Raw genomic sequence first — 20,858 nt, forward strand, 5'->3', positions numbered from 1 at the left:
ATTTTTTTCAAGGTATGGATCACCTACAGCTTCCAAAGGGTTCAGTAGGGGCTGGAAATGTTCAGTAAATCTTGAAAACAAACAAAATCAAAGCAACAGAAACCAAGTGTCCCTCAAAAATCCTAGTTACAGCTGAGCAGTTGCATCAAGCCATCATCTGGCTTCTAACCAAACATAGAATCATAGAATATCTCAAGTTGGAAGGGACCCATAAGGACCATTGAGTCTAACTCCCCTGCTCCTTGTGGGACTACCTAAAACTAAACCATATGGTTAAGAGCTTCATCCAGATGTTGCTTGCACTCAGACAGGTTCGATTTTGCCCTTCCAGAGAGCACCTCCTGGCTAGCAGGTAAGGGCTGGGGCCGGGGTTACTGGCTGCAGCTCTCCCTGGCTGAGGTGGTGGTTCTTCCCTGGGAGCAGCACCAGTGGTTCAGAGCTGAACTGGTGGGGTGCTGGGCCCGCTGCCACCCTGGCAGCAGGGGTGCTCCTTCTTACACTGAGCACGCTGTGAAATTAATCTTCAAGGGGGTGCTGCAAGGAGAACGGGGAGAGCAAGGCGCGTGGCGTTGCGTTATCTGCGGTGGAACTGGGGCAGCAACGAACCTCAAATGTTCTTTTCCAGTGAACTGGATTTATTTGCATAGCAGAGCCACGCCCTGGCTTAGACTCCCACGCTTGGCCGGAGAGGGAGCCAAAGTAAATGACGTTATTTTGCATTGTGAACGTTACGTTTGTCTCCTGCCGCCACCGTCTGGACGTGCCGTTTCGGGAAGCAAGAAGCAGCGCCCTATTGCCGCAGCTGTGGCTTTCGGCGGGCGGGGAAAGACCCCTCCCCTCCAGCCACATCGCCCGCGGAGCGAAACTCCCCGCGTGGTCGGGGGAAGGAAAAGAAGAGAGGAAATAAAAAAGAGGCGGGGAACGAAAAAGTCCGGCAAGGCCCCAGCGAGGATCGAACTCGCGACCCCTGGTTTACAAGACCAGTGCTCTAACCACTGAGCTATGGAGCCACCTATCAGTTCCACCCCTGCCGACGGCTTCTGTCCGTCGCCCGGCCGCCTTCCCCGCGCCACCGCCCGGCTGCGGGGGACCAGGGGGCTCCGGCCGCGGGGCTCCGCTCCCCGGGTCGAGGCGTCCCCCGGCGGCGGGGGGCTCCTCGGCCGCGCCTCAGGCCCCAGCGGTGAAAGTAACCCGGCTGCGGCACCACCCGGGCGGGAAACAGCCGCTCGCCCCGCGTCCCGCCGGGGCCCGCCTCGCCCTGGCCTCCCCTCTCCCCCTGCCCCGGGGTTTTTCTATCTTGGCGCGAGCCAAGGCGAAGCTGTGGAAACCCCACGCGGGTTTCCTCACCGCCGTGCAGCGGAGGCCCCGCCGGGCCTCCAGCCCCTCGGGTCTGTCTGGGGGTGCTTTGCCTGTGACACCCCCACCTCAGAGACAGGCCCCTGGAATTTCCCCCGATAGCCATTTCCTCTGTGAGGAGAAGCTACCCGTGGCAGAGCTGTGTGCGAATCCAAACCCCAGCCCAGCAGCACGGCCCAAGGGTAGCAAAAGTGGCCTTCCCCCCCTTTATAAAATGGTGGGTACACCTGCTGCAAATTGAGGATAGGACTGCCATTGCAGTGAGAAGTATTTAAGTGGCAAGTTGAGGCTTCTAAGAGGATTGCTACAGCATCCCCTAGGCTGTGTAGCGGTGTTGTCCATGCTATGAAGCAGGGAGTAGTTGCTCCCTGTGCCAGGAGCTGATTCAAGATTTTTGGGAGGTAAGGCTGTACAGCATGTGGTTTTTGTGCAAAGTGTGTGTGTGAAGTCAGTTTAAATGGAGAAACCATAATCAACTTGGTGTTGTAAATCTCATCAGGTCTTGTGAGAACTGTTACAGAAAAAAAATGGGTTTAATTGTATTGCAAATAAACTACAAGTCTAGGTTGACTAGGATGTGAACCCAACAGCAAAACAGGTATTGCGTAGCCATAGTTTCTCCTTTCACTTTTACAAAGCAAGGAAGTTTGAAACTACTGAAGATTTTTTCCCTTTCTTTGCATAAAAGAGCCAGTCTGTCATATACAGCCCTCCCCTGTGAAAGTTTAGGTGAAGGTGAAAAGGTAAGATGTGGAGAAGAAATTGGGAGATACCTCTATGAAGGTATCTGAGCAGTTGTGCTGCACACTGGAGTCACATTCTAGAGAAGCAGATATCATTTACTGGATGCAAGCCTCAAACTGCATGTGACCAAAAGTGAAGTTCCTTAAAATGAGAATAGACAGAAAAAGCTGAATTAAGGAGTTAAAGACCTTTCATTCATTCCACACTCTACAAATCATGAACAAGGACAACTTTTTTTTGTTATATTTTACTTTCTCTTTAAATGGATGTGACGTCTGTGGACAAACTAGACCAGCTCTGATGAATTCTCTTGTTGTTTATGTAAGACACTAAAATTACTTTAAAATATCTGCTTTTGACCTCAAATGTGGCAGCTGATAAATTCATGAAGCTTCACGTTTCTTTGATGGTTGCTTTTTTTTCCCCCTTATCCTTGAAGACAGGGACTCTTTAGAGTTGGTAAAGCTATTCCAAAGAGGGCTAAAACATCTGTGGTGAGTGTTCTGCTAGTGCCTCAGGGAAGTGGAATACAAGCATAGCTTGTTTTATAACCTTAAAGTAGGTAGATGCAGAACTGTCTTGCACTTTTCCTGCTCTAAGACAAAACTACCTTCAATAGTCTAACAGAGCTGAGCAGCAGGGTGAGATGTATTCTGAGAACAGAACAGTGTTTAAATAAAGTTTTCTGTGATATTATGGCAACCTGTCGCTATTGTTTTTTTAACTTAGGTGCGAAGTCTGTAACTGCTGTGGTTGCCCTGCTTCCAGATGCCTTTTGCTGCTTGCTTAGAGCTCACTGCAAGGTAGGCTACACTTCGAATGCTGTGTAGCAGACAGAGCCTTAGTCAGACACCCTGAGTGGGATTCAAGATGTATGATGGAGGTACAATGCTATCAATAAGGGCTCTAGCTTCTCTTTGTAATGGGAATGAGGAAAGAAGACACTTACAGGATGCATTTCATCTCACCTGAAGGTAAACCTCTAAAAGAAGTCATCTGAATCGTGGGCTAGGAGTGCTGGTGTCTCAGTTGACTGTGAAGGGAGTTGATGCTGAAAATGTCAGTGGTCAAGGCACATCTCACTGGGTGTGCCAGGCTTGTACCGAGTTCTGCTAGTGAGCAGGTACTGGCTGGGGAGGGCCACAGCAGCTACTTTGTTTAACAGGCAGAGCAGCACTACGTAGTTCCTGTCTGCAAGCTGCTAATGGTCTTAACCAGCCCATCCTCTCAGTCCTGTTTGCACAGGAATAAGCTTTGCTTTATTTTAATACACTTTTGCTTTAGATGGTTAAACTAGAATAACTGCAGCTGGAAAATTCCCACCAGGAGACCAAGATCATTTTTAGGGAGATGGCAACATAAATTATATGCCTAAATAAGACTCTATGAATATTTCTGCAATTAGACACACAGATTTTGAAAATTAAACATTTAGGCTATAAAATGCCTGTCTAATCTTCTCTTTATTGCTGTTGAAAGCCACTAGGTGGAACCTAAGTACTGTGTGAAAGGATAAGGAAATTTTTAACGGACTTTAAATGCTGAAAAGAGCGAATTTTTACCACGCAGTTTTTTTTTTTTTTAATCTGTAAGACAATTTACCTTTAAAGATGTGTAAGACATGTAAAGATCCGTGTTTATATGCTCTGTAAAAATTTCTGCTGATTTGTAGTAAGATTAGACTTGTGTTGTGTGTCCCCCTAGCTAAATCAGGGCTTTCCTGAGCATGCATTCTTTTCATCTGGTTCAGTGAATTAAAGCTGATAAAAGTGGAGGGCTAATAGCAGCTGTTTAGTAAAGGCCCTGTGAAAGCAAGCAGACAGGCTCTTTGCAAACTGCCTTGCTGGTGTAACACACGTGGCTTTTTCTTTCATGTAGAAGAGTTTTGTAAGACAGACCCTCCTAAGGTAGGAAGAAATGCTGAAGGTTATTGGGAGCAGCACACAGAAAAGTTTCTCCTTCCTGAGGAAAGCTGTTAAGAAGGAGCAGGAGTGGAAAGATACATCCTAGACCTTCTCTACACCAAGGACAGGCATCAAGCTAGAAAATAGAACGGCTAGTGTAAGAATAGATGTTGTTTTGCCCTCAGTCTGGACCAAGGCTGTTATTAAAAAAAATGACTTAGTTGTTTCTGATTAGCTCCCTAACTGTCCTTAACAGCCCCACTGAACAAATATGTGTTTAACTGTGTGTGAAGCTGGTGTTAGTCTGCAGATGTCAACCGTGTTGCTGTGAATTTACATCTGTCTTCTTGTTAAGAGCAGTGAGCTAATCTCATCCATATTCCATATGATCTTATTGCCACATCTTGCATTCAAATGCTAACAGGAGAGTGAACTAAAGGAATGACTCTTCAGACAGCTGGTTCATGAATTATCCCTAGAAATTCTCTTACACTATAGTATTTTCTTTTCCTAAACCCCTTTGCCGGGCCTGCCATCCAGTTCCCCACTGAATTCAGTTTCACTGGTGTTTTGCAGGATTCAGTTCTTTGTTGCACAAACCAGCTACCAGCTTTGGGCTGCTGCACCATGAAATAAATAACAGTGACAGTTTTCTCTGCAGACGTGGTGTGTCTCCTAACAGGTTGTTGTGGCTTGCCTACCTTTTTCCTCTTCACATCTGATTTTATGTATCTTGGGGCAGCCTAGTGCACCTGGGATTATCTCAGCAGGAGTACAGATCAGCAAAACTGGCATGCTTGCCTTTCCTTGTCAACCTCTGTGAGAAAGGACTTGCAGCACAGCTCCAGTCTTTTTATGAAATGGGATGTTCTGGGGGTTTTAATTGTTTGACAGGTTCAGTACTGTTGGTTTTGTTTCCTAAAGAAACTCTGTAGTAACTTAAAGGTGTCCTAAATTAAACCTAAAGAGTTTAATGTATTTATTTTAATTGGCAAGCGCTGATGGATCACTTTGTCTTGTACAAATGCAAGGGTTTTGTTCTTTTTTTTTGAGTAAAATGTTATTAAAATCAGGGGAACACGTCCTGCTGAGTTTGGGTGGCTTTTGGAGCTGGTCCTTGGCGTGTTTTAGGCATTGAAGGTTCTCAACACATGGTTGAGGCCTGCCTTCTCTTCTGCATGTGAAGCTTTAAGTCCTGTTTGATTGAGAGATGCCTGAGGAAATGTCCTGTTGTTCTGCAGTTTTGACCCAATCAAGCTTTTAAAAAAAAACATTGCTCTTCAAATTACACAGGAATGATCCACTGGTCCTTGAAACACTGGATATAAAACATGAGCTAGAACTAGATAAAAATCGGGAAAATTAACCTCCTATGATTTTTCCACTAACAGTTACCTTGTGTAACAGAGGCTGGATAAGGTGGTGTGTGAAGGCTGTTTCCAGGTTTGAGCTCATGCACTGTTTGCACCCCTACTCCATCCTAGCATGAGATACTAGTGTGCACCCTTCCCCTTCTCTGATACTCTGCTTTCCATAGGAAGGAGGTTCAAATATGCAACAGATATGGTGACCTTTCAAAATTTCTTTGGTATTCTCAATAACCTTCTTTTGGACAACCATCCATTATCATATGAAAAAAATTTGCCTTTTTAACAGCATTTTGTGCAGCTCTGAAGAGGAGTCATGGACTGAGGTGTCTATTGAAATTCAATTTGTTTATTTTTTTTAATTCAGAAAGGTGACATAGCACACAAGGGAAATGTAAAGGCAATCATGTTCTGTGCATCACTGTTTGCTCTTAGGCCAGCTCATGTAATGGGTGCTTTGGTGCTCATTGCTCATACTTGAGCATCAGTACTTTTTCCATGGAGAAGCCATCACTATTCTAAAGTCATACCCCAGAGTAACGGTTCTGTCTCTGCCTCGTTGTTGTGGAACATGACACAGTTGGTGGTGTGTGTGTTTGTTTTTTTTCTTGAAGCTAACATGTATCTTATACACTTCTATTAATGTGGGGGATCCAAGCAGAAGAGATACTGTCTTCAAATGCTTTATGACTTTCTGCCTGAAAGACGAAAGGAGTAATCTAATTTTGTTTGCCTCAGAATTATTTCTCTGATCCAGATTGGATTTGAAGCTATTTGTTATAATAAAGTGTTTGTGATAATAAGTTAGCTGGTGATCCTTAGCATCTTTGAAAAATCAAGATGTTACCCGCTCTAAGCTAACGTGGCTGCAAGTGAAAGATGTTTTCATCACAGTTCTGTAGTTTGAGAAAGAGCTAGAATAATTTTTTTTTCCAGCCCTGGATTAAAAAGAGGTTGTGTCTATTTATGTTACTATCAAAAATATCTCCTCCTTGTCAAAAACATTTAGGAGGCCTGCATCTTAGCCAAAGGACACTGTGTTCTTCAAAGTGCAGAAAAGGACTTGACCATGCCTGGCCTTTGCCTTGAAGACAGAGACAGTCCTGGAGCCCAGCTGGGGAGGGACAGAGAGAGATCATCCAGTGCTTCATCTCTCAGAGAGCATGAGGGCTTTCCTTCCTGGAGCCACCAGAGGGATCGGCATCTTCCAGCTGGTGGGTGAAGAAAGTGCTGTAACACCTGTCTCATCGTGCTCTGACCAGTGAGGCTGCATGCAGTGTCCTCTGCCGGGGTGTTGAACCTACCCAGAGCTCCCTGCAGACGAACCGTGGCTGCACGGTGCCCCTCAGCCCTTGTCCATGTGTCAGCTGCCCGAAAGAGGCAGCATGCAGAAATATGTGTGCTGCCACCACTCAGCTTCTTGTCCTCACATGTCCCCTGTAGAAGTCTGCAAGGCAGGAAACAGCTGACCCATAGCTGTGCACATGCTGATCAGTTTCTCTCTAAATATCTGTTTATGTCTATGTATGTATATACACATGTATGTATGCTTGTGCTGCCAAACAGAGCGTAGAGCAGCTGTGTTCTCCATATCTGGAGACACTAACCTGAAGGCCTTTACTCAGTTTTTGGTTTTGAAAAAGCACAGGAATGTAGGATTATCTTTGAGGCTGTTAATCCTCTCAAATATGGCTAAAACCAGTTCTCAGATTTGAAAGTTACCCTACTTGGGAGTGGGGTTGGAAACCAGTGTGGTTACTGAACCCTTTTCCAAGGAAAACCAAGCTAAAAATGTACTGATCACATTCTCCAAGCAAGCTTTTAAAAGTCAGGAGCAAGTGTGAGGCAGAGGAACCAGGAAAGAGATCCAGAGTCCCCATGCTTACTCTGATATGGACACTGCTACTTAACCCTGTGCCCTGCTTCCATAGCTGTCCGGCACTTCCCTCCCAGCCTCCCAAAGGAATGGCGGATGTGTGTTTGTAGCATGCTCTATAAATGCAAAATCTTATTATTATTAGCATAGAAATAGACTCAGAAGACTTCAAGTGGGCTGTAATGGAACAAAAATGTAGCAACAGGATGGCCCAAAACTCCCTGCCTGTTCATAATTTTTTTCAGAGGTACACTTTTCTGTTGCTGTTTTTAGACACAGGGAACAAAGCTTCTTAATAAGGTTCAGAATTCTCATTTTAAATAAGCTTTTTGTGGTGGTTTCTTCCAAGGAGTGGTGAAGCTGTAGTTACTAAGTTCCTTTTGAAGCTCAGTGGGAGGCAGAGAAATGGGAATGTGTCCCAGTGTAGCCAGCACTGCTGTGGATGGGGGGCTGTTGTCTCAGCCATGTCCTGTTCGGAAGGGTTTGAATATTTGGCTCAACAGAGGATGCAGCTACCCAAGCAAGACAGAAATGTGTGGGTCTGCTCTGGGTTTCAGTTACTGGGGAGTGCGACATAGTTGTGACAAGTCTTCTATCAGGCACCTTCCTCAAGTGCTCATATTCCCTTTCCTGTGAAACACAAGTGAGTCCAAAGGCAGGCAGTCTCTATGCTAATCAAGGAATAAATTATTCTTTGTTCTGGAGCTTTCTTAAGGCAGATGGGGGAAAGATGCATGTGTAATAAATAATACATAAACTGTGAAAAGCCAACTGTTGCTTAAGTGCTGGACACAATAACTGGAGCTAGGTGATTTGTATTTTTAGCTTCCGGGAGATGTAAAGGAAGTGAAAATATGGTTTTGTTCCCAGCTCTGTTTCTGATTTTTCCATATGTTTGCTGCTAGAGACAACAGTTTGTGGGTTAGAGTCTTAAAAGTGGCTGTGTTATTCTTCTGCGCAGTTAGTTTGGAATATCCTGCCCCTGTTTCCTCATGTGCCTGGGGAGAGATGTGCTCTGAGCTCCAGGTGTTCCGAGACCTGTCCTCACCACCCCAGGATGGGCAGCTCAGGGCATTTCTGCTGAAGCAGAAACATGCTCTGGAGGAGGGATTAGGACTATGTGTTTCAGCCCTCAGGTAGCATCGGTGGCCCCTGGATACCACATAAGAATGGGCATTCACAGATTCCCTTCTCTGGTTTTAGGGTTAAGCTGGATGGACTTACAGGCCTGTCAGTTGTTCTGTGGATGAAATGTGTTCCTCAGCAGCTCTGTTCTTCTCTCCCAGAAGAATACATTAATCTTCCCAGTTATTGGACTGGACCCACATATGCCACAGAACAAACTGAAGTGAAAAAATGTTGAATGGAAGGTTTTTGTATGCTTTCCCACTTGTGCATTTTCGTGTCGTATTGAAGCCCGCCTCTGCAATCCAGTCCCTTGGTTCCTGTTGCGGGTTGAAGTTTTGAACAGGAATTGCACAGGCAACTGCAGTTCTGTGCACTCTGGTTTTGTTGCCTTCAGCTAACAAACTGCTGAGGGCCCTATCTGCACTCTGACTGAGCTACAAATATCTACAGTTTGAGGTGAACAAAAATAGCAACTAGTACATAGGTATGCTGCACCCTCACTGTATAAAATCTAATATTGGCATTGTTTTCGGATAGTAAACCAGCCAAATATCCTTTCCTCAGATCTGGTTTCTGTTAGAAATGAGCCAGAAAAGAATCTGAGAAGTGACCGGTCCTGAATGCTGGGAAACCGATTCTGCTCCCAGCCTATGCTAGTAATTGGTAGAAGCCCCTCCTCCCAAAGTTGCTGCTGTAAAGCTTTCCTGAACCACCTTTTGGAAAGGTTTGATGTCCACCTTTTGAGTGACTGGTTCCTCTTCTGGCACTGTTTCCATAAGCCTGCCCACTGAGCGTGGGGAATCTCACCTGCTTCAGTTTTTAGGCAAGTGCTACTGTTTCAGAGTATGCCTTTGCTGACAAAGTATTGCCAGGTTTTCAAAGTGGTAACTGGCTGTTTCCAAGTCCCTCCTTTGCTTCTGAAGGACAAAACTGTTTGCAGACCCTTGAACCTCCCTTATTTTGAGTAAGCTTGAACCCACAGTTCAGCGTTGGGTTTGTCTCCTTTGCCATTTTTCCTCCTTTTGATTGGGTTGGAAATACTGAGACTACAGCCTTCCTCAGGGTATTATCTGTTTTCTTTGGCTTTCCCAAATGTATCACATCATGCAGAGATGAAAATGAATGGGAAGAGAATGAATGAAAACGCTCTGAATCTTGAGGATTTGGATTAGCTTTGCGTAAAGCTTTTGGTTTGAGGCTTGTCTCTTTTAAATTAGCTAACTATATATTAGTGCAGATAAATCTACCACTGAGGTCCCAGCTAGCTAATGAAGGCTAATGCAGGTGGTACTACATCCTTCAGACACTGGCAGCCAATCTGCACTCTAATGGCTTTGACAAACCCCCTCAAGCAGAATTGTCAAGCTGACTCTGATCAAATGTGCCCAAAAGCTTTAAAAGCACCACTGAGAATGTCAAACGGGACTGATGAGGTTAGATTGCATCCACATGAGGGGATAAATTGTTCTTGAGTGTAATTCACAAATCAGAACATTAGACTATTGTAATCAAGCTCCAAGTGAGCCTCTCTGTAAGGCATAAATATCAGCAGATGCTCTTCATACATGACAGATCTCTTTCAAAGCTTATACACGCCTATTAATTCTTCTCCTGGCCAAAACTTATTTGAAGGATGCCCCAACCTGCCATAGGGTAGAGAAGATACCTTAAGCATCTTACTTCACTTAGATAACTGATGTATTAATGTTTTTAGTGTGTTGGGAAATGCTCGTCCCAATTTACTTTGCTATTATGTGAGTAAATTTAGAAGTGAAACATTTGTGACCTCCAGCTGGGACCGGTTGAAGGGCAGTGGATTTATCAAGCCCACAATTTCTGCAATGTGGAGTGGAACTGAAACAACCCTGGGGAAGACTGGGTCAATATTTCTGTGTAGTCAGAAGTAGGAAGTGATCAGGGTCAGGATGCAGAGGCACTTCTGCCGTGTAAGTGATAATCATACCAGTCTACAAGTTATGTTGGTAAATACAGGACTTATATGTCCTGTGGGATTGAAAGGAGGTGATGAAGAGTTGGCATATATGAATCTAAGCATGTTTAGATCCAGATCAGCAAAATATTTGAGAGGTGTCACTTTCAGTGGTATTCAGAAGTGTGCTGAAATACCTGGCGTGTACCAAGGCCATAGTCTTTTCCTGTGCCTTCTTGTATGTCTTAATTTGAGAGGTGTAATGTCTTGCTGCTCTTCAGGAAGCCTTGTTTGTTGTACTAGTTTTTTCTTTTTTTAATCTCCACAGTCATTCCCATTGAGAATGAGGAGAGGAACAGGGAAGTGACTTCATTCACTGAAATACGGGCTCTGAAATAGAGTTGAGTCATCCGCTGTGACCCAGAGCATGAAACCCAATATGTTAAGACCGCATTCCTTATCAGCAGGGCAATTCAAATACAGATTACATGGAGTACCTTTTGTTAGGTCTTACAGTGCCTTTATACTTTCTGGGCTATCAAACACGTCTTACCTTACAAAGTAGGGAATAATTTAGCAACTTATCTATGAAATGTTCTTAGTCTTCCAGTTAAGACATTACTGGACTATGGGATTGTGTTGTGGGTGTGTTTGAGGCATCCTTGTTTTCCTGCTAGCATTTCCTCTGCACAGTGGAGAAGTTCTGTATCAGTGTTCCAGAAAAATCAAACACAAAAAAAAGATGAGATGTGTCTTACCTACAGAGGACCTGGCTCTGGTGCACCAGTGCAACCCTAGGCAAAAACTTACTGAAAATTGCACTTACCTTTTGCTTAATTGGCTGCTGTTCTGGTGGAAGCAATTCTGGCAGTGGGATAAATCTGGCTGGTGGTGGATTGTTGTTGTCCTGTAAAAAATATTTATTAACTTTTCATTTAGTTCTACAGTTGAAGCAGAATTGCTTCAAGGTTGAAGGCACTAGTGCCCATTAATATGATACAAGAGATTATGATTGGGAAATTTCTTTCATACAGTTCTAGAAAAAGAAAGTCACATCTTCAGGTAAATAAAAATTGATCTATTCCTACTTATGGTAAATGAATAAGTACTATATGAAGGAAACAATGCTAAAAAGAGAAACGCTTTTAAAGAGTGACTCAACTATTGTGGTTTTATAGGACAAGTGAGTGAAATTTGTTTGGATTCTTCCCAGAATAAATGTACACACTTTTAACCTCCTCTGGAGGATAGAAAAAGAAGCAGCAGTAATGCAGAAGCACTAGTTTAATCTCCAGTTCTCCAGATACTTTTCTGTTAGTGTGGAGTGCCCATGGTCTGGCCTGGCTGAACAGGGAGTTTTTGATGGGACTCAGGAAAAAAGGAGAGTTTACCACTTCTGGAAGGGGCAGGCAACTCCAGAAGAGTACAGAGATCTTGTTAGGTCATGCAGAGAGAAAATCAGAAAGGCAAAAGCCTAGCTAGAACTCAGTCTGGCCACTGTTGTAAAAGATAACAAAAAATGTTTTAACAAATATATCAACAACAAAAAAAAGAGCCAAGGAGAATCTCCACCTTTTATTGGATGCAGGGGCAAATATTGCCACCAAGGATGAGGAAGAGGCTGAGGTACTTAGACTGAGGCAAAGAAGGAATTAATAGTCAGACCAGTTGTCCCCAGGGTATTCAGCCCCTTGAGCTGGAAGGCAGGGATGGGAGCAGAATAAACCCCCCATAATCCAGGAGGAAGCAGTTTACAACCTGCTGAACCACCTGGACACTCACGAGTCTATGGGGCCAGGTGGGATCCACCTGAAAGTACTGAGGTAGATGGCAGAGGAGCTTGCCAAGCCACGCTCCATCATTTATCAGCAGTCCTTGTTAACAGGGGAGGTCCCAGATGACTGGAGGCTTGCCAGTGTGACACCCATCTGCAAGAAGGGCTGGAAGGAGGATCTGGGGAACTACAGGCCAGTCAGCCTGACCTCAGTGCTGAGGAAGGTTATGGAGCCGCTCATCTTGAGTTAGCTCATCTCATCACCAGGCATGTGCAGGACAACCAGGGGATCAGGCCCAGCCAGCATGGGTTTGTGAAAGATGGGTCCTCTCTGTCCAACATGATCTCCTGTATGACCAGGTCACCTGCCTAGTGGATGAGGGAAAGGCTGTGGATGTTGTCTACCTGGACTTTAGCAAAGCCTTTGACACTGTCTCACACAGCATTCTGCTACAGAAGCTGGCAGCTCATGGCTTGGATGGGCATATTCTTTGCTGGATAAAAAAGTGGCTGGATGGCAAAGCCTAGGGAGTTGTGGTGAATGAAGTTAAATCCAGTTGGCAGCCAGTCACAAGCTGTGTTCCCCAGGGCTCAGTTTTGGGACCAGTCTTGTTCAATATCTTTATCAGTGATCTGGATGAGGGGATTGAGTGTGCCCTCAGAAGTTTGCAGATGACACCAAGTTGGGTGAGAGTGTTGACCTGCTTGAGGGTAGGAAGGCTCTACAGAGGGACCTGGATAGGCTGGATTGATGGGCTGAGATCAGTTATATGAGGTTTAACAAGGCCAGGTGCCAGGTCCTGCACTTTGGTCACAAGAGCCCCATGCAACCCTACAGGCTTGGGGAAGAGTGGCTGGAAAGCTGCCCAGCAGAAAAGGACCTGGGGATGTTTGACAGCTGGATGAACATGAGCCAGCAGTGTGCACAGGTGGCCAAGAAGGCCAACAACATCCTGGTTTGGATCAGGAATAGTCTGGCCAGCAGGAGTAGGGAAGTGATTGTGCCCCTGTACTTGGTACTGGTGAGGCCACACCTCGAATACTGTGTTCAGTTTTGGGCCCCTCAGTACAAGAGGGACATTGAGATGCTGGAGTGTGTCCAAAGAAGAGCAACAAAGCTGGTGAAGGGTCTGGAGAACAAGTCTTATGAGGAGAAACTGGGTTGTTTAGTCTGGAGAAGAGGAGGCTGAGGGGAGGGAGACCTTATTGCTCTGTACAACTACCTGGAAGGAGGCTGTAGCAAGGTGGGTGTTGGTCTCTTTTCCCAAGTAACTAGTGATAGGATGAGAGGAAATGGCCTCAAGTTGCATCAGGGGAGGTTTAGATTGGATATTAGGAAAAATTTCTGTACTGAAATTGTGGTCAGGCATTGGAACAGACTGCATAGAGAGGTGGTGGAGTCACCGTCCCTGGGGGCATTTTAAAAAAACCATATAGATGTGGCACTTTGGGACATGGTTTAGGAGGCATGGTGGTGTTGGGCTGATGATTGGACTTGGTGATCTTAAAGGTCTTTTCCAACCTTAATGATTCTATGATCCTATGGTTTGTCCTAAATATGTACATGCAGCATAAGAATGATTTAACATTTGGAGTCCTTGAACATGTCTATGAAGTGAGGATGGAGAGACTCACATTATTCTTAGTGCACTAAGCTGAGAAAGAAAGGCAAAGAAGCATGGGTTTGCTTGTACCCATCCCCTCAGACATGTCCTTGGGCCGAGAGTTCTCTACAAGCAGAATTCTTGGTATATATTGTGGGACGTCTGGAAAATAGCTAGTAATAAATACATCATTTGTTTTAATGGAAGATGGATAATTCAGTGTCTAAGAATGTGAACTGGAGAATAAATCAATCCAAAGAGACTTTCTGTTCTTTGGTGTTCGTTTCTCCTTTTTCTTTCCCCAGTGACTGCTCTTCAGCAGTCCCAGCAAAGGGATGTTTTTACAAATGTCTTGCTGAAAATCTCAGATCTTCTGTCTTTCCTCATGAGAATTCAGAATTGCAGACCAGAACGTGGATCATTGCAGCTCAGGTTTAAAGCAGCAAGTAGCAAGTAGAAGTAACTTCAAGACTAAGTTGTTATTTTTAGCTGAACTGATGGTCAGTTGTTCTAAATCACTCTGACATGCTTGGTGAGACAGCACATTGCTGTCTCCTCTGAACTTCTGAGTTTACAGTGATAATTGTATGACATGAATCTGGGTTTAAGTGAATCTCCAGTTACCTCTTCCATTGTCATTTTACGCTTGCTTGCTCTGCAGTGACCCCCTTTAGACTGCTAGTTCTATAAATCTTTGTCACAGAGGGTCACCAGGTTTTAGGGAAAGGAGAAAAAACTGAACAAAATGAAGTCTAATATGCTTTCTTCACTAAATACTGTGTCAGAGGTCGGTGTGCTTGCTCCAATCTGATTTAGCTAGTGCAGATGCTGCTGCTAAATGCGTAAACTAAATTCAGTCTAGCAGGGCTTTGTTAATTAGTTTGTTTACAGAAGCACTTACAGAAACAATTACAGAAGAAAGAGCTGATCAATTGAACTTCAGCTGAAGAAATCCCAGAGTGACCCTTTCCACCTGACCTGCTGGGGGACAGGTTAGAAAATACCGATAACACCAGCTATTGGCTGCTGCAGTGCGCATTTAGTGTTCTCTGTGTGTGGTGGGGGATGCAGGGAGGGACTGCTTTTTCCACCTCGGTTAGAATACTCCTTCTTCTACAAGTACACCTTTGCCAAGAGGAAAAAGCCTGAAAACTTTCCAGTCTAATAAATTTGAAGATTATGTAGATGAAAATCCCAAAGCCCTTGGGCCCTGACCACAGCGTTGTTTAGATGAATTGGCAGAGCCTGAAAATCTTTATCTCATCCCTCTGGCCTAGGGTTATTCCCTTAAATGCCTTCTCCAGGCTTATTTTCCCAGTTCCAATTTTAGCATCTCTTTCGTGGTGGAATAGAAGGAAGCTTAAAGCTCATGTTCTTTTTCCAAGCAACACTTAAAGAGAACATCTTTGAGACCGATGTTGTCTGTAGATTGGTGTGTTGTGGCCCAGGCTGGATTGACATGTAGATGTTCTGATACATAGTGCCCAAATACAGCCTCAGAGGGTGGAACAGTGTTTGTAAGAGTGTATGTCCTTCCATACGCGTTGGATGCCTTATTAATTTTACTCATGCTGGTGGGCACTGGCTGGTGCAAGGAGTCCCAGATTTGTGGTATCGGTCCTTACCAGTGGAAGCCACAATGCTTTGTCCTTGAGGAAGCTTAAGTGTTCCTTATGCTTGGATGTAGCTGTCAGACTTTAGATGATCACCTTATCTGACAGTGGCTGCCTTGCAGGTTCCTGTGGGTATACCCTAGATTCTGGGTGCTGCTGTGACGGGTACAGGTGAAGGTACTTTGTGCTTTTGGCAGCATGAATTATGCTACATTGTGGAATCTCTTGATCAATTAACATAACAGGTTGAGCTTCTCAAAGCTCTTGTGGCTGAACAGTTCGACTAGTCTCTGTATTAGAGAAAGAGCTATGGTGTGTCCAATTGACCTACTTTGTGGAGGATGAGCAATTTACACAAGTTGCATAGGAGGTCAGAAAAGAAGTGAAGGGCATAGAGTTTCTTCTAGGAGCAAATCGGAGCAATTAATGTACCATGTTTACATCAAAGAATATGACAATCTAAGCCTATGGTTTTAAATTTGAGCGATGTAATTCAGGATCTGGGCATTCTTTTGAGGTGCTTGCATTTCAAACTAGACTGCTTATGTTTAACATCCTTTCTGTTTCTTGTAGCTGCTCCCAGATGGAAAAATCATTTGGCTTGTGGGATGCTATTTAATAAAAATAATTCTTTAGGTCTGAATTTATAAGATGTGATCAGTGCCATTAGAGGAAACTGTAGGTGATCACATCAGCAAAATCTTAATCAAGTGTTCCCCTCTGGTTTTCATTTTCACCTCAGAAGCAGGGGGAAGAGTGAGGCCTTTTCAGAGCTCTAATCTGCAACTGTCCAATGAAATTGAGATTTGAATTAAACACTGAGGTTGAAAATGCCCTTTTTTGCAAGAAGGGGCATAATCTGAAACTGTTAGAGTTGGAATATATAAAACTGCACATATGCAACTTTGGACAAATTATCTATCAAAAAGAAAATAAGGGAGATGTCTTTGCCAGTCAAAATGTCACACCTTGCAGATTTAGAGCAGGATGAAGTGATTTACCAACCTCTATACAACTCACAGGGGCCAAATAAGTCTTTTCCCTGTATAATCCCACCTGCCTTTCTCTGAACTTCCAACCCTCAGCCTAGGCAGCTGATAATGTATGGTGTCACTAATCCACTAGGTCACACACAGTATGAAGCTCTGCATTTTGCAGGTTGCTATCTGTCCTTGAAAGGAAAATCATGGCACAATGCATGAAAACTTATTGTGGCTTTTACTATTTATCTTCATCATCCCACTGACTTTCACCAGTAGTTCTGCTGAATAATAGCACTAAGAAAACATTATGGAAGAGTACCAGGGGTCCCTATCTCAGAATTACCAGTCATGCTACTGAATAGGTACATCCTTCTGGTAATACAGGGTGTTTATCAAAGCATCGGTAGACAAGAATTTCTTCGAAGCAGCTGCTTAGGGAAGGTGTTTTTCATGAGCTTGGGGAGAGAGTATATCAGGTTGAGAGTGGACCTGGAGCTGTGTGTAGGTTTTTTTGGCAGACGTTTCATGCAGGATGAGATCTTGGGAGGTGAGAATGTGGAGCAAAGGGACCTTGTGGGCAATGTGTGAGGCAGGTCATGTGAGAAGATTATAAGTATGTATTAGAGAAATTGGAGAATTTATCTCAAGCTCTGCCAAGCTTTGTGTAATTGCCTGCATAACACTAAAGAAAGTTCCAATATCTATTGAACTCATTTGCAAATAATCTGCATGAAAACTCTTTAAATTTAACACTGATGGTCAACTGTAAAGAATGGAGTCACTTGCTCACAGATAGGGTTGTAGCAGGTCACTTCTCAACCCCTTAAACCTGCCAGTCTAGTACAACAATGATTCGAGGAGAAGCATAAGAATGTTGTCTGGTGGGAACAGAGGCACTTCAATCAGTATGGCTACTGTAGTTCTTGTGTCTGTTGCTGCATCTGCCCGCTTGAGCCAAGTGTAATGGTGAATTTGTGATGTAGGAACTAGAAGGGAGTTCTTACTGTACCCAGTCTTTGAATGAGGCAGCCTGTAACTCCTTTTGAGAGGGTGAGGTTTCCAACAAGTGACTGAGTCATGTGGACTCATGTGCAGTGTAATGCAAGGAAGGAGGCGTGCTGTCTCCTTCTAAGTGCCCCTGTTACATCCTTGTGCACTTTCCTTGCATTCAGCAGCAAGCCTAACACCCCAAACACTGAAAGTTGTGTCGTATCCTCCCAGCATCCTGAGAGGGAGATAAAACATTATATTTAAAGCAGTAATGCATGTGAACTTTTTAGTTTTGATCTGTCACAAACCCTGGCTTTAAAGGCTGTAAGGTACCCTTGACTAGCATTTTCAGGTTTGGAGATCCTATTTTGTTAAAGATATACTTACTGAACTGAGTTCTGACCTTCTAGGTAGATGGAGTCTTCTACCCTGAAATACCTTCTACAGCCTGTTTGCTCTTCAATTGTACTCTAGCATCAGATTCCCCCCTCTCTTGTTACAGGTACAATTTCCATTTATTAAGCATAATAAAATACATTGTAGGAGGTTTTCACTTGCTTTTAGGTATGCTGTGTAGTGTAGTGCACAGCCACTTAAAAAGAAATAGCTACATTAGGAATCTTGCACAATGGAAGAAGATATTCTGTGTATGCATAGTTCAATAACAAAGGAAAACCTGAAGCAGAAATATGTGAAAACAAACACCCAAGACTTTGGTGCAGGAGCTGAAGCTAATCTGTAAGGCCCTCATTTGTCCATCTGAGCATGTGGAACAAACAGTTCTCAGTACAACTCTCAACTGCGCAGTCACATTTTCTTCCCTTCTGGTGGTTAAGCAGTGGTAAGTATGGTACTTGGGTGGCCACACAACAGCCTCTTGCATGAGCCGCAGGGTCAAAAGGAAATGTGCGTTGTGAAGCTCAGCCTAGAGAGGAGGCCATGGGGCTTGGCAGAAGTGTGGCATGCACGGTTTTGGCAGGAAGAGTCAGACCTGTGGGCCACAAGGTCAGTGTGAAGAGTAGGAAAAGAAGTCACATGAATCTTTTTAAAGGCAGATTAATTTAATTTGGGATGACAATGCCACAATCGCTTCCAGCCTTTCACTGCCACCTCTGCTTCTCCAATCCTGCTATCAGGGTGCTCACAAGCATTCATAAACCAATACAGCTTGATGTAGCTTCCAGTCAATGGTGGGAATGGGAAGGAGTGACAGGAGTGGGAAGTGGGAGAGTTTTTTGGCAGCAGCTGGTGGTTACATTGATGTAAAGTAGTCATGGAACCACAGTTCATTACTCTAGGCACTCAAAGGTTTTAGCTGTAGCCATGCAATTATTATCTGTTTTTTCCAGATCTAACACAGATTTCTTTAAATTGAATATCCCGGATTTTCACTGCTTGTTTTGGAAACACACATAATATGCTTATGTGCAGTGTACCTCAAGTTATTGGTAAGCGCTCTCAAGCTCTTCAAGTATTTCTATTTGGGGATCAAAGAGGACAAATCCCTGCCTGGAGTGGATTTGACTTACCCCACTATGGTGTTGTGGTAATCTCCCTGCTGCCCTTTAACAGATCACAAAGCACACCTGGAAGCAAAAGATCTTGAACTCACCCATGGGTACTAGTTATTAGCTTTGTGCTGCAGCAGCTCAGCTTCTCAGTTGTCTCCATCTATTTACTTTCCTCTTCCTGTCTCTGTAGGCCTATATTTTAGGCAGAAAGTCTCTCCCTTCACTCTACAGTAGACAAAATAGATACGTGAGAAGTGTCACATGTGTGATGGTTGCTACCTGGTACCCCTGTTCCTGGTCCGAGATAGTCCTGTTGGTGTGATGGTTAGGACCATGTATCAGTGTGGTTCTGTCCACAGTCACTCTCCACTGGGCTCTGCTGTTTCCAAGTGAGAAGCATGAGCTTGTCCTCTCCAGTGGGAGTCCTGGTGTCAAAGGCAAACTGCCTTCCTGGGCTTGGGAGCGGCTCACTTAGCCTGATGGTGGAGCAGGTGGAAAGCAAAGACAAAGAGAAGACGGTGAATAATGAGGAAAAGGCAGGCAGGCCCAGTTCTCCTACTGTCTCCTGAATGAAGACAATCCATGTACCAATGTTCCTGAGCTTTCCTATCTGCACAGTAGGTATAACTGCAAATCTTTGAGGAGTGTAAAGAGAATGAATGTTTCCATAGCACTATTCAGTGTTGCTATTGAGAGACTGATCTTGTTTCATCATGTTTGTCAACAGCTGATGTTCTGTTGCTTTGCTATCTTGCCCATTACAGGGACAAGAAGGCATCAGGCAAGGGGTTCTGTTTGCTTCCCTTAATGGCTGATTCCCTTGCTGTTGGCTAAGAAATCATTAAGCTTGTTCAGGAGGAGACTGCAGATCTGTTTCTGAAAGCTTTACAGAAATCTGTGGACAAATTGTTTGAGCCCAAGCCATTTCCAGATTGCATATCCTTAATTGTATTAAACACTGCAGAGCCATCTGATGGATTGTCTCACAGATCAACCATCTGGTCTGGAAATTTAGGCAAGCCTTACTTTATGTAGAAACTCTGAGTCACTCACACTGGAGTGTCATTAGATGGCCCCTGGGCTGCTCTTTGATGGGAAAGGTTAGTATAGTGTCACTGCTGATAGTATGCTGATTGAGAGAAACATAAGGTTTTAGGGGCTCATTAGCTTTGATTAATCAGGCTAAAACCACAGCTTTCTTGCCTTTCTTGTCTTTGCAAAAAGATGAGTTACCCCCTCCAAGCCCAAACCGTAAAAATTGGCATTGCTATTTTAGTTGCTTTGTATTTGTTATTATAAATCTACAAAGCCCACTCCACTTTCAGACAAATTCTTGTTGTCTTTTAGGTAGTTAAGACTTGTCTGCTTGATTACCACAGCACTTAGAAGCTTTGATGCACTTCCTTTTGCAACACCCACGTGCGGCAGGGAATATTGTTACCCTCATAGTAGCAACGGGAGGCTGTACTGAGAAATAAGGTCATACAGGAGAAGGTGACTTTCACTGAGGACTACACCAGCTGCATGAAAGCCAGTTTAGTGCTGGTTTCATGCCTGCTGGTTTCTGTGTGCTTACTCTTTCCCTGAGGCAGAGAAACTCTGTCAATAACTTGCTGAGAAATTCCCAGGGGGAGATGGGGTGCCATGACGCCCCTCTTGTTCCCAGGCCAAGTGTGCACACATGGTGTATGGTGGGCTCAGGAAAGCTCCTCTTTCAATGGGGAGCTTATCAATGCCCTCTTATCATGTGGTCAGTGTGCCCTGATCTGGCCAGCCCAGAGGGTTTGAGGGTGCTGGCTTTCCATATAAGAAAGATCAGCACTAAGTTTTCAACCTCTTTTGTCATGATCTGTTTAGTGCTGGAGAGGGGAGGCAGGGTGACCAATACTGTATGGGAAGAGAGGCAGTTAGTGAAATGCTTTCAATTGCATGCTGCAGCCACTGCACATTCAGTTTTCAAGATGATTTTGGCCAATAACCCAAGCATTTCTATTTAAAATTATTTGGAGATTAGAGATGTACTTGTGTGCTCGGATCTGTCAGTAATTAGGCCCAAGAATACACAATATTTTCCAGAA

The 20,858-nt window shown here is 44.2% G+C and overlaps 1 non-coding gene across 1 annotated transcript; it reads right to left on the bottom strand.

The window, feature by feature from the left end:
- Nucleotides 1–937: 937 nt before the first annotated feature.
- Nucleotides 938–1,010, bottom strand: TRNAT-UGU (transfer RNA threonine (anticodon UGU)). The gene has a single exon. It is a non-coding gene; the product is annotated as a tRNA-Thr (tRNA).
- Nucleotides 1,011–20,858: the final 19,848 nt, after the last annotated feature.

The sequence above is a fragment of the Phalacrocorax aristotelis genome, chromosome 3 (assembly GCF_949628215.1).
Source record: "Phalacrocorax aristotelis chromosome 3, bGulAri2.1, whole genome shotgun sequence".
Lineage (NCBI taxonomy): Eukaryota > Metazoa > Chordata > Aves > Suliformes > Phalacrocoracidae > Phalacrocorax > Phalacrocorax aristotelis.